This window comes from Bombus fervidus, chromosome 8 (genome assembly GCF_041682495.2).
Source record: "Bombus fervidus isolate BK054 chromosome 8, iyBomFerv1, whole genome shotgun sequence".
NCBI classification, from domain to species: domain Eukaryota; kingdom Metazoa; phylum Arthropoda; class Insecta; order Hymenoptera; family Apidae; genus Bombus; species Bombus fervidus.
Genome location: NC_091524.1, coordinates 10907035 through 10922014, shown reverse-complemented (window position 1 = coordinate 10922014; position 14980 = coordinate 10907035). Strand labels below are relative to the sequence as shown.

At 37.5% G+C, this 14980-nt stretch overlaps 1 protein-coding gene and 1 long non-coding RNA gene across 2 annotated transcripts in view; one reads left to right on the top strand and one right to left on the bottom strand.

The window, feature by feature from the left end:
- Positions 1 to 14980, bottom strand: part of Cep290 (Centrosomal protein 290kDa) — a 169621-nt gene that overhangs the window by 28755 nt on the left and 125886 nt on the right. The window lies entirely within an intron of this gene.
- On the top strand, positions 9444 to 12113 carry LOC139989988 (uncharacterized). Its single transcript, XR_011800456.1, has 3 exons — positions 9444 to 9720; positions 9806 to 9985; positions 11102 to 12113. It is a non-coding gene; the product is annotated as an uncharacterized lncRNA (long non-coding RNA).

The window sequence follows — 14980 nt, the reverse complement described above, 5'->3', positions numbered from 1 at the left end:
TTCTTTTACAGCTGATGTTTGTAGCTTTGGTACGTGTTTTAATATAGGTAACAAAGGATATCTTAATTGACTGCGATTATTTCTATTTTCTTTGGATCGTAGGGTTCGTACTCTCAATATTGTTTTATAGTAGTCGATTATGGCTGAATTATAAATTATAAAGGAAATTTTGATAAAAATATCGATTGCCTTTATACATCCGTATATTATCCTAGAACCTAAATTGCAATTAAACAATCATATCTTCATTGACAATTGAGCCACTTAGAAACCATATTAACCCCATAATAGGAGGACTAAAAAACATTAACGATATTAATATTTTATTTAAATTGGAACTTATAATTAGTCGTATATATCGTACAAAGTTTTGTTACATTGGATTTTTTTGTCGTTTACGTCATCTGCTTTAATAAACGAACTTATGGAAATTACACGGTTCTCTGGTACGAGAGGACAGACGCTAATCACGCATCGGCGTAATAAAGTCGAGAAACGTACAAAAAATATAATAAATTAGTTTGGCTTCCGAGAACTTTGAATTTATTGTAATTAAGCACTTGCCCTTCTTTTCGTTCATTAGATATTACAGGTTTTTCGAATAAATAAATAAATAAATGTTATGTAAGAAATTAAAATTTGGAAATTGAACTTTACTTTTAATTAAGGAACGAATGATTAAATCTATTTGATGGTTAATGGATTGCATTTTGTGCGCTTAATGTCACGTGATTGTTAATTCTATCGATCGAATAACGAGAAACAATGCCCGTTCCACGGAACAACGTATGTAACATTGATTTGTGTATTACGTCAGCCCGATGATGCTCGGTGCGTGAAGTGCTATTGATTCGCCCCGCAGGCAGCATAGACAACCATATTCGATTTTCGACCGTGCACCGTGGTATGATTAAGTAACTAAACTAAGCAATCGGATACTCAAATATTGTTCTTCGACCTCCGTTATGAGCCCATTTAACTTATTCAATGATCGATATTAGCGTGTAGTACGTATGTTTGTTTATATGCATTATCGTCTATTGATCGGCGAAACGCACCGACAGGAAGATTATGATGGCCTGTTACCGTAATATGTGAGGCTATTTAACTTCTATAAAATTTCTATCATTTTTAAACAGTTCTGGTTTGAGTAAACGAAGCCAGTTTCAATGATACGAATTTATCGCGAGTACACGCACCAATCGTAAAATATAATTAATATTATAGGGAAATTACGTCATTTAATTTTTATTTCACGTTCTGATAATCCATGGTTTATCAGGCCAGAGTTATTAACCTCTGTTGGAAGTTAAAACACCTGTTAAACTCTAAAAGGTCGCTTTTCTCCAGCTTTCACCGAAAACAATGACACGAGAGCAACTGGTACGCTAATTTTAATAACGTCAGAAATTTATTTTCTCTTTTACGGAATATCAAAAAAGTCATGGAGTACAGAAAACGTAGAAAAATCATATTCTAGACTAAACTCATATATTTCAAAAATTGTCTATATTTCAATAATATTTACTTAATTATTAATCTATCTAAAATTATATAGATGCAAGAACGCTAAAGTTAACATCTGTAAAGTGTCTATTTAGCGTATCCGAAAATTCCTATTTACCAATCAACTATTAACTTCTACAAACAATGAAAAACAGATGCGACTCGATGCCATCGCTAGGTCTCTACTATTGGCTGGTTAGCAGTAGCGAGTAGCGACTACGTTGGACTACGAATAGCTGAGGCGGGAGCGATGACCAGATGTGCGGATCGTACACGGGAACGGGACACGGGATGAAGCGGTACATAGGCAGATAATATTTGGCTGTAAAATTTCGGGCTGGCGTGTTCCAACGAAACGGTGTCTCGTTGGTCTCGACCCAGCTGTCAGGGCCTGTTTCGACCGTTCCAGTGAACGGAAAAGAGAGTTACCCTACGATGCCTGAACAAGTCGTCGAGGGTCTGCCTTTATCTCGTGCCAAGCCTTACGACACCCTATAGTGACTACACAGTCGCCTTCGTTGCCTCTCGTAAAACAGTAGACGGATTCCCAGGTCGGCGAAGACACGAGTTTTAGATTAACTGGACAACGTCACTTGCTGCACCTGTGAAGATCATTCGCGGGATACACGTGTAGTCGATGTCATAGGGAATTATCGCACGATAGTAACAGTAGTAGTAGTAGTAGATGTTCTTCGATCTCTTTTATCAGTATCGTTTACTTTTTTCTTCCTTGGAAGGTTCTTGGGTTCTTGTTTTTTGAATGATATATGGTTGAGATGTTCGTTGCTTCATTGAAATGCTTGCAGTTTGTTTGTGAAAGGATTGGCTTGTAGAAGGATGTAGTTATACGATTCGATTTTAGTTTCCTTCTTACATCTGATTCTTTATCAAAATATCATTGTTTGTATTGTTTTTCCTGTCCTGTCTTAAACTTTTCAACTATCTGAAAAATCATCTATAATAATTTAGTGTTCTTTCGTCGCCTTCGAGCAACAGTAGCGTCTATTGTGACAAGATGATTGACTTGTTTGCGAGAAGAAATTTTTCACGTTTCTAAATCTTTCGTTTCACGGCCTTGTTGCTTCGAAATATCGTATAGTTACCTTTGGCAAGACACGAAAGGTCTGCAAACCATTCTCTAACAATGGTCAAACGTTACCATTGAAAATTTGTCAATATTGTTCCCTTCGTGAGAAAGGGAAAACCTTTTTCCTTTCTATTTATTGTGCAAAAAAGGTCGTCACTAATTTGGGAATTTGGTCACCGAGACAGGATAATTTACGGTACGCCAGGTAACGAAAAATACGAGTTTAAAAATATAATTTTGCCGACACCCACTAAAAGGGAATACTTGGCTATTTACAAGAAACTATGTTGGAGCAGAGAAATTTTCCTTTCGAACGTACGTGTGAATGTCTGTTGAATAGCCACAGGCTGTTTTTACGATGATGTTTAGAGGAACCCTCTGGATAGATCGCGTGCTCGCGATTATGAATCGGTGATCATTCTATGCACGCCGATTCGATTCATTTGATCATTGCTGACTAAACGCCCTCCAGCCACGACATTGCGATTTGAAAGTGGCTCGCTCGACGTTCGACCGATTGATACGGAAACTCGGTGCACACCGTGGAATGCAATTTGTTTTAGGTATCCGTTGGTGAAATTCGTGATACGGCGTAGTACGCGGAGAAAATCAACCGAAAATTGCAAGTAGATGTTTCGAACTCTAGCTTATATATTCTAGCTTCTTATAAGGGATTTAAAATGATTTTTTAGGATGTGTAGGATAAAAGCAGCGAATATTTGATTATGTTATTCTATGTTTAGATGGACACACACAAATGTCTTTTCATGATATCTAAATTGTAAAAAGTATTTGAAAAATGTTCATTTAGAGAAGCGTTTTACAATGCATTCGCGAAATAATAAACGACAGAAAATCTTCATTTGGGAATTACGATAAACGCTCCGTAAAGTCCGTTTACTCTCTTCTTACGATTCTCAAAATGAATCGCAATAGGTTCGAAGTGATAAAAGACAAAACATTTACGAATTACGACAGAAATATTCTTTTACGATGGGCAAATTGATTCACGATAAATCTAGAAAAAGAATTCTCACAATTGATACTACGAAATCTATAAAATACCATCGGCTTTCTTTTTTTTTTTAATAGTTTGATAATTCTACCAGCAATTCACCGTCGACTAACCACTGCGAATTTCTAAGCGTCAATAAAGAGAAAGGAGGAAACATTCTCTTCTGAAGAGAAGAACATAGGATAGGGGTGTCGTTTGAAAGAAGCTCGATCATTTCGATAACCGGCGAAGAAACGGGTCGGCACCCGCTTGTTCCTGCGACTGTCTGGTTCGCGGTCTGAAAATAATCCCGACGATAAAAGGCATCACGACACGCTGGAAGAATGTTTGAAAAATCCGAGAGCTCGGTGTAGGTACTGTTCATACACAACGGCCGTCTCAGAATAGCAGAAGTCGAGGTAAACACCGTAAAACCGCGCGAACCCGCGCGCGTCCGCTCGGCTCGTTTCGAAAGGAGACCGTGTACGCCGTGCACACGGGTTCCGGGGAAACGCTTGACAAGGAGGGAATGTAGGAAGAGGAGGACGCGCTGGAAAGAAGCTCGAAGAGGAAGAAGTCGCGCGACCATTCGCGAAAGCGACCGGAGAACCCGTTTATGCGACCCGTTAATAATCTCCGCGGACCATTTTTTTCCCTTTTTTACTTTAAATTACACCATGCATTGAGTCCGCTTGCAACGATTCTTAAAGGCAACATCGTTTGTTTGCTCGTGTATTTTCTGGTCTTATCTTCTCATCGTTTTGCTAATTACACTGGCTCGCGAAAGTATTTGAACACTTATCACGTTCTGAAATTTCATTGGCACTGTAACGAGACACGACCGTGGTGATTATATTGTTTAAATTTAAAAGCAATCTGAAAATCTACATGGAAATTATGAAACATTTATCGCAATCGTATCTAACGTATTACAATTATATGTAACGTATATGCATACAGCAGAATGTAGTATAATCAATTATAATAAGTAGCGCTAAACATAAGAAATATTCGTTAAACTTTGAACAATCGCGATAACTTTAATCCCTCGGTACCTGAAAATTTTAATTTATTCGTACAATTATTTTTGTAATCGATGCATTCATTTTTTATTAATGCATGGCCATAAGAGAAGATCGAAAGAAGTATATTTTGACATAGCTTTAATGTAAATTATGTTTCTAACGAAGTATCCAACTTAGATCTTTTTCTGTGCCACAGGATTATTTAACAAAATTACGAGATACTCTACGCAAGAAATATTCTCTTCAAACGTAGTTAATCGTTTCCTAAAGCAAGAACTTTGAATTATTCAATGGTGAATTTCGATTCTGTTTCTGGCAAACTGACATCTGGTTATTTAGGGGGCTTATTTTTAGTTGGTTCGTCAGTTAAAAATAGAATATGATGGATGAATTATTTAAAGAAATTAGGGTATTGGCCAGATGGATGTCTGGTATTAGGTACATGGACGTTCGCAAATTCGGATTTACAGCGATGGATTGTTTTGCTATCTTCGGCAGATAGGTATTCGTCTGTGAGAATGGAATGTCTAATTGGAATGTATCTTGGAACGTGCAATATCGGGACTGAATTCCTTCAATGTTGCCACTTCTTGCTAATACAGTGATTACTAGCGATTAATATCGAGGTGTCGATGAAGCTTCTAAACGTAACTTAAGCAAGAGACATCGTAAATGGGATGTATCCATTGTTATGGTAGATACTTGGAATTATGACAGAAGACGCTAAACATTCGGGTCTTAGAAGACTTTACGAGGGACCGACTTTTGGGAAGTAATTTAAATATAGCTTTAAGTATACAAACTCTGTTGTAACGAGTGAACCTAAGTCGAAGAATGGACGCAGAACGGTAATAAAATCCATATGTCCTATTTAGATTTATTTTTGAATTACTAACATCTTTCTTGGTAGCAAACTGCGTTAAATATTCCCCTGTATACTTTTATTATGAATTCTTTCTCACGTTGTTTCGCAGATCAAAATTTACAGAACACATAGACGTAGACCGATCATCGTTCAAGTATTTTGACGACACGTTGGAAAAATTCTGTCGATTCAGAATAATCCAGTTTTCTCGATCGAAATTTATTCAGATTTAAGTTGAATTATTTTAATTGCGTTAGGTCAATTTTATTGTTCAATTTTATATCGCTTAAAGGAAAAGCAATCGTTCAAATGACTTCGCATAAAAGAATAACGTTAGAGTAGCAATTGCTACTGTTAGAAAGTTAGTTCAAGACAGAGTTGTAATTATGCTCGAAGAAAAATGAGAAGGATATTTCGTTAATATCTTCGTGAACACATTCTCTGACCATAAAGTTCACCCACGCAAAGTAGTTGCATCGACAGCGCACGCCACTATAAGCATGTGCGTGTATCATAGCATTCAGTATGAACGAATTCAAGTAACGAATGTGTTAACTACGCGAAACGAATCCGAGGAAAATTATTTATTAACGTCTCTATGCATGCACCGCGAACATAGATACGAACGAGAATCGAGCGTGCAACCAGCTACATATTTTACACGCTATCGTTCAAAAGTATGCGGACGTATTTGACAGAACGTAATTTAATTATAGATTCAAAAATTCATCTTAATTTTATCTTCTACCTTATACGATATACAATTTTATCTACAAATTTCTCTGTTTGTATTCATAAGAATATGAATTTCCATAAATAAACGCAGTCTTTAATTGTCGATATAAATTGACCAAAATGTCCATACATATGAACACCAGCATCTATTGTTCCGCGAATTTTATATATTTCATTCGAGAAACTCCACTAGAACGAACTACATCGTAACGTTTAATTTTAACAAAATATCGTATCTGCTTTTTTTAATCTTTTTTCTGATAATCTGAAAAACTAGAACGACCTATCTATGTCACTCACGGTCTTCCGAACATTTTTTAATCCACGACGATTTATCTTATTTCGATGGATCTCCAAAATTTCGTAACGTGGATTGCCTATGATCATCAAGTGGTAGTCGACGACTTAACCGAATAAGGCTCAGGTACCGGAGCGGTAATCTTGGCCTGATGTCGGTGTTCGACGTTGTCCTGGCGGCCTGCAAAGAGGCCCGGCACACCAACCAGCGGCGCAGTCATTGCCACAACAAGTAGAAAATATACTTTCAAGCCTAACGGGATAATGTCGCCATAGTGACCTGCTCGGCCTATTATTTTTCCGCGCGAACCATAATACGCCGGGCCTCTCTGCGTGCTCGATTAGCATTACCCGGATAGAACAGCGTTGCCTCTCGATCGACGTCGGTTTCTACAACGAACGTTTCTGTCATCCGTAGATACTATTTCGCTTTTTCACCCGGATTCGATCAACTATGCTGGACGTGTCTGACATCGATGGACCGATAGCTTTCCAGGGTTCCGTGGGAATCACAGAAGATTTCAGAGATGTTTTCCGACCTAATAGTTTTTTTTTACTATTAGATCAGGTATCGAATACTGTGAGATACGAGTCACGTTTGATATTTCGTTCTATCTGGTTTAAGTTAATCGTTCATCGACTTTGTTGATTTTTTCAATCGTAAATTATCGCTCAACGAATATGCAAATAATTGTTTAATTTCGTTATCCGTTACACGATATATTGGGGATTTGCATAAATATTTGTATATTTAGGATGGACAGGTTTCTGAAGAGTGAAGATCGTTTATAGAATCTACTGAATAATGTTTGTCGTCGAGTCTATGGTTAGATTAACTCTCGGTTTATTCTATAATTATTCCTTTATCTGTATTTTATAATTACTTTATAATGAATTCAGACGTACGTAATCTCGTATAATTACCGTGATTCAGTTTAGCATAGAATGAGAAAAAATCAAGATCGTATGTTTACTTAAAGTCACGTCAGTTACGCAATCACGTTGGTCATACGATTACGTACATCTAGCTTCGTCGTAAATTAATTACAAAGTATCTATTTTTCTTTTCTTTTTTAGATTATTATATATCGTATATAAAAATGGTTCTTAGACGTAGTACAGATTTCTTGATGGAACATGAAAGTCTACTTTAATTTTAGGTCGATGTTTTGGAGTTTCATAGATGCCACGAAAGCAACGTTTCAGAGCCGAAACGTCAGCGAATTTTTCAACATCACCTCTGAACTGCCCTTTCGAAAGTAACTTTTACTTTATCGTACTCTTACATAAATCTCTTTCTTAACATCGAGAGAAATTCGATTGGAAAAGAAACGATCGATGCTTTCTTACGTAAAGATAAATATTATTCACACGTTTAATTGCAGCTGAGAGGCAAAAGTGTGTTCTTCTTGTTCGTTTTAAGAGCGAATCGTTATAGCTGGAGAAGCAAAATTTTATGAAAATTACGGGAAATAGTCTCGAACGAGGGAAAGCGACGAGAATCGCGTTCTTACAGGATCGAGATGCTACGGCAAAACTAGTGGAATTAAGCATACGAGTAAGATAGGCGAGTTTTAGAACCCCTTTCAGAAAAATTACTTAAAAGGATGAGGGTTATTTGAAGCCGTTTTAGAAGGGTACTCGGTGTCGTACGATTATTTCAGTGAAAGGAGTCACTTAGACGGCGAGACTAATAAAAGAGAGCTGACTTTTACGCCAGAACAGAACGTACAACATGCATCCACCATTTTTTTTATCCCTAACCTTCCGCAATAACGTTGTAATACGTTGGACGAAGCTGTAAGACAAAAAAGCAGACGACGCTCGAGCGATTTTTCACTCAAATTCTGGCGGCACACAAAAGTCGAAATTTCTGCCATAGAAAACAACAGAAGAACGTTGGAAATTAAATTCCAATGGTAAAATGTACAAAATGCAAATAGTAAAATACGAGGATATCAAAAATCTGAGGATAGTATTTCTTCAGACGGGACGAAGTTTCTTGCTATAGTCTTTACGATTCACTTTCGATTACTTTGTCGTTGAAAAAGTTTAACTTCCGTTTAAGAAAAATATGAGAGAATCGCTCCAAAAATGTGCATTTCTCGTTGGAATTTTACCCTATCTTGATGCACGAGAGATTAAAAGTTCGTTGAAATTCGTTGATCGTAACAGAGCTAAGAAGAAAAATTGCTAGCGTAAAAATGTGCGAAACGAACACGCCGTCCTAGTAACGTAAGGCTAACGAAAGATACCGCTACGTCTTTGTGCGGATCCTTTCTTGGATCAACGAAATCGTATCGATCACATTGCGCACCTAGGTGAAGGAACGTGCAAGACGGACATGCGCGACAAGTATCGCACGTATTCGAGCCTGTTGGTTCTCTACGTGTGCTGCAACGATGGACATATTTGCGGTATTACATGTTAGACGTGTGCTGCGAATAAATCACGATGCTGCTTTGAAAATTAAAACCGAGCGAAAAAATCGTGATCGAATAATTTGACGATTTGCACGATCTTCTAATACCTCCTAACAGCGATAAAACTGAAAATTAGTATTCATAAAAAAAAAATCTACGATCATATTTCAAACGCAAAGTATCAATTTTTCGCTCACGTACGAAGAGAGCCTCGTGTGCAACCTCCGTAATACATTCTTCGATGTATTGTACTGTATGGATGACTGTGATTAATGAAAATGATGTATCATAGACGTAAATAAAAATCTGCAATTATTTTATATCGCTGTCTCGGTATAAAAGTCGTCGTTAATTTGCACAGTACTTGCATATTTCAGCGAACTTCGAAAACAAGGAAAAAAAGAAAAAAAGAAAAAAAAGAAAAACACTCCGAACGTGGCGATTTCAGTTTTCAAGAATTACTTTATATCGCTGTTTCAATATAAAAGTCCTCGTTAATTTGCGACAGCGCTTGCGTATTCCAGTAACTTGAAAAGCAAAAATACACGTTAAACGTCGTGATTCCAGTTTCTAAGAATTATTTTATATCGCTGTTTCGGTATAAAAGCCGTCGTTAATTTTGCTAGCAGCATTTGCGTATCTCGGTAATTACAAAAATAGAAAATACGTGAAACATGGCGATTCCAGTTTCTAAAAATATTTGACTAACACGGAGATAGCAAGAGCTGCGAAATCTCGGGATGAACTGGCTGTGTGTGCAACGTGCCATTAGATGCTTTAGGTCGATGGTAAAACAGCCCCGAAAGAATTTGGATGTGTGACGTATTTTTACTTATCGTATTGCTCTTGTCCCGTATTTCTACAATTTTACAGATAGAAATTGCAACAGAAACGTTTCAAACGTAAGAATCTCGAAACACCAAGAGCGTAATTTCTCGATTAATTTGTCGAAAAGAAAGGGCAAGACGCATCCTTTTGGGGTTGTTTTACCTAAAGCGTCGAACGCGCGTACAGTTGCCTCTCTAGAGATTTCACAGTTCTTGCCATCTGTTTGTAAGCAGCTCCCATTGTCGAAGCTTCCTTCAGGCTATTTAAATTCCTAAATTCCAAATCCTATTTCACAAAACCCAAGAAATCGTTCGTGAACTCCACTCTATCTCACCCTACGATTCCCTTTACCGACACTTCCTTCCCTTCATTCAATTTCTTTTTCTTTAAAAGTCGTTTATAGCACAAGGCCACGCGGCGTTTGTGAACGACGGAGACCCTTGCTCCTCCACTTCCGGCGCACTTCCTCCTCCGTACACACGTCGTTTCTTAAATAGCGTGCTCGGTCGGTAACGCTGGTCTCCTCGTGGTTCCGGTTTGCCGGAAACGTCCGCTTTTGTCAGAGAACACCGATCGACGCGGCCCTTTCTCCGAGCGATCGACAACTCGCGCACTTTGTTTCACGTAGAACGACAACTCTTTCGCTGGTACGCGACTGCTCTTTCTTCCGGTTACGCCTTGCGCGTTCCCGTCGATGAACTTACGCTAAATTTAGGTACAAGACACGTGTTTCTCATTACGTATGATTATTTGGAAAAGGGAGGACAGCCGGGAAATAGTCTTTCTAGGCATTTTTCTGGGTGTAAAGTAAAAATGGACCAAGCACGGCTGAGAAATGGATACTGTTATATAGGTTGTATTTTCGTCGGAAGTATGTGCGAGTCCCTTTTTTAAATTCGTTTTTCGTATCTGTACGTCCCTTTGGAATGATCGTTTGAAACCTTTGGAACAATCGGCGTCGCTATCTTTTCTCCTGATTTAATTATTCCATTTCGAAACACCGTTAGGGCTTTTGTTGGAAGTTTAGGTAAACGAGACATACAAGGTGTATTGCTAGGTAGAAGATAATTTAAATATATTCGACTTTTTAATAATTATTCTAATTAGAGAAATTTGTACAGTTTTATTGGAAATCTAAACAGTAAATATCATTTGATGTGCATTGATCGGTAAAAAATTATTAGTCTTTTTATGGTAATTACTTCAACTCGAGAAAGTTTTACAGTTCTATTGGAAACCTGGCCGGTAAATGATATTTCATGCGCATTGATCGATACAATATCCATGTTAATCTTTTCGGTGACGATAGTTTTAATTCGAACAATTTAATTCAACTTTTAGCAAACGTTCGAAGAACGTACGATATCCAATGTGCATCGATCAATTAACGTACACGAGAAGCACCATAAATACGCACAAAGGTAAGAGAAACGCGAAAAGTACCACGTACTAAACGACGTATGCCTACCATTCGAACATTCTATAACAAGAGGTACCTTTGGAAAGTATGTAAAAATGGTTCGATCGGCATGGGTAACCGCGAAGAAGGAGAAAAAGAAGGAAAAAGAGAGAATGAAAAAAAAAAAGGATTGCCGCTGTACCCGGATTCTCTATCCGTGTCAGTGAAGACGAAACGTCGTAGCGCGACTCTCTCTCTTGTGAAAATCTATGGCAGCTTTCATACCGATTACAATGGCTTCCGTTCAAACGCGTCTATATCGATCGTGAAATCCAGGCGGCCGTAATGAGCGAAACATGTTTACAATTATTATTTGGTCGCGTTCGCTGCCTTGCGTTCCGCGGCGTGAAATCACGGCACAGCCACCAACTCCATCGACTTTAAAATCTGTAAAACGTTAGGCGAAATTTTGCGACACGCCTGGAAATTTTCGTTCGTCCCGTATCGACGTAGAACGTGTGATTCGTTTTATCCTTCCGCTTTAGTTGAAAACTACTAGCGAAAGTCGCGCGGAAAACAATGCACGGAGTTTTTTAATTTAAATTGCCCCGTTTTCCACCAGGGAGATTAAATTTAAGTTCGTTTACCGGGCGTAGCTTACCGGCTAAATTAAATACGTTGCCTGATTGTGAATTAGATATTCCGAGGTTATTTTAATTTCATCGAATTTTGAGCTTCCAACTTGCCGCTTTTCGCATTAATAACGTATTATGTTTATGCGTGTGTGCTTTCTAACAATAGCAACGATAAATAAAATCAAGTTGATCGATTAATACTTGTTACACTTTGCTTTATATACAACGTACTAGACTTTACTTATGTAAATCCTGTAATGGATACAACGTGTCAAGACTTTTTCTAGTCATTGTTACGTATTTGAAGTATGAGTTTGTTCGGAGAGAAGAAAATAAAATTATTTTCAAAATTTCATTTCTTTTCATTGTTATAAGATACAGTCAAAGCTCGTCGGAACAAGAATTGTATTTGTAGAAAAGTCTGTACGTGCTACCTCTCGATTGTTGAGAAAACCGAACGTGTCATTCGTTTAAATTTGCAAGAATTATATATAAATATAAAAAGAAAACATACATTTGTTCAAAATGTTTTTTTCTATTTTTATTAGAAAATTATATTTTGTAATGCTGCGACTAAGAATTGTTATAAAATTCGTATCGATATTCAACATGCACGAGCTTAATGGAACTTTCGCTGTTTTATACAAAGATGTTGAACGTACCGATGGTGTTACCTTTTAACGCTACCAGTAATTACTTTTACAAATAGAAATTGCTCTTAAATACTATACTGTGGTATTTCTATAAGCACGCAGGACGTTACACGATGAAAGAAACAACATTTTTCAACGTTTGCACTTACAGCGTTGTCTACGAGACATCTTCGTTCGATTGGTCCGACATATTGTAATGTCTGTTGCAACGACAGCCAGAAATATTCGCAGTCACCGTGACCTACGATAAAATGGTAAATGTTAAATACAGAGACCGAGTATCTCCATGTACATTATCATAACTGGAAAAATAAAGCTGAAACGACATTGTCTTTCTATGTTTAGAATCACACCTTCTAAATATCTCCTACTTTTTTTGTAACACCCTGTATACTCGTTGAACGATAGGGGACGAACCCCTCGAACGAATTCGATTCGAAAGAAGCGAACGAGCAATCGTGGGACAAAAATCGAGCCACCCGTTCTCCCATATGCATGCACATGTATATTTTTACCTCCCTTATGTCGCACAATACGCGCCATCGTGTTGGTTATACAGTGGCGCCTGCGTGCCACCGTGGCCACTTTATTTTCGGTGATCTACCGATCCGAGTAAAACCGGAACACTCGTTCTAGCGGCAAACTTAACGCGTTTATACGCGCCACGCACTCCAGCAATGTTGGAGAAGCCGACGGTTTTATCTAAATTGCATCGAGATCACGATCGCGCGTACAAACTTGGGAAATTGAAACTTTGGTATGTTTTCAGTTGGTCGATGATTAACGAGGAATTAAACTGTTCCGTCAGGTTTCTGATTCTATCGGTGAAAGATTTTCGTGAATAAGATATCCGTTGGGCAAAGTTTTGGTTTTCTCGATTTTGTGAAGAAATAAGACGAAAAGGATTCGTAAATATGCTTCATCTAGTATATAAAAGTATAAGTAATTTGTCAAGCAATTTTTGGTTTCTTTGGCCGTGGAAGATCGTAAATATCGTTTTTTGAATATGAGAAATATCTGGAGGGTTTTTATATACTTAATTTCTAACTGGTTAATTAGTAGATGGATTTGTATGCGAATTCGTAATTTTATGAATATAGCTAAAGATATATAAAAATAAATAAACGACTAAATAAACGACTGTTTTATTTACTAAATATTCCAATGGGTACTATATTTTGGATTTATTTATACAATTTTGCATATTATACATATGCATTGTTTGCATTATTGTATCTTTCGGTTTTGTAAAAATCCACGAAAGAGAATAAAACTCCGCAGTCTGGTAATTACGAAGACAGAAAAATCCGACATCTGTCGTGAATGACGGATTTGTTACTTCTACATAGAGTTAAACCGAACCGGACTATTCGAAGTTGCGTGAAAAATTCTGAGTCTCTACATCGATTCGTCACGTGCATCGAACATCGGACTCGTCACGCTTCGTATGAAAAAAGAATTTCATTCGATGGGCAAATACGATGACGTGGTTCGAGCTATCGTCGCCTAACAAGCTGGCAACTCAAAGTTGAGATCCGTTATCGATTCTAATCGAAATACCGCGAAAGATGCGTTTATCGAACCTCTCTCGCCGTTAAACGGTTCGGCTATCATCGGATCGAGATCGATCGCTGCGTTAATTCGCCGATGAACAGCTCTCGATCGACGTGACGCGTTCGAATTAATACGCCTCGATGAATTATTCATGCCGATCGACCGTTTATCGATCGTCGTGGATATAATGGAAAACACGTCGCGGTTCTGTTCTTACCAATGCTATCTTATCGATATAATTATTGAAATTCGCAGACTTTTATTTGACTTACGACTGATTTATGCCACGTTCGTGACGTGGATTTTGTAACTTTTTGTGAAATTGGTAGATCTGTATATACCGTGTAACGTACATACAGTGGCAGTAAAAAGTATTCGTATATGCCTTTATTTTAATAATATAAGAAATATTCTTCCGTCAGGTATCACGTTATACAAACGTATGTACGACGATGTACGTATCGCTAAACGATACGAGATTTAATACCCTCGGGTTTAATTAATTGGTATGTAAATGCCAGGATAAGTACGATAGTGTTAAAAAATTTGTTGTAGCCACTGTACACTGTACAGTTATGTCTATGGTTTTCAAACTTTCAAGGTTTTCTTGTCTTAAATGATAAAGTACCGTGATATGAATTTATTAACTTCCATAAATTCAACATTTACTAACTCCATTTCCACAAATCCCGTCTTTTTAAAGTTAAATTTCGACGATCACCCTGATAAGTATTTTATATAATCAGTGGATATTAGTACTTTTTCCAAAATTTTCAACGTATCAAAAGACAATTTCATTGCGTTTTCGGTATTTTTCGGTGAAGTAGGAAGTGATCTAGATAATGAATATAAAAATAGGATGAATTTACGTTCGCCTAATACCCAATTCGTGAGTTTTGTAATATTCGATTTATCGAATACGATTATACAATGCTATTGTTCGACGCACAAAAGTCAATAAAACTCGTCATCCCCTCTG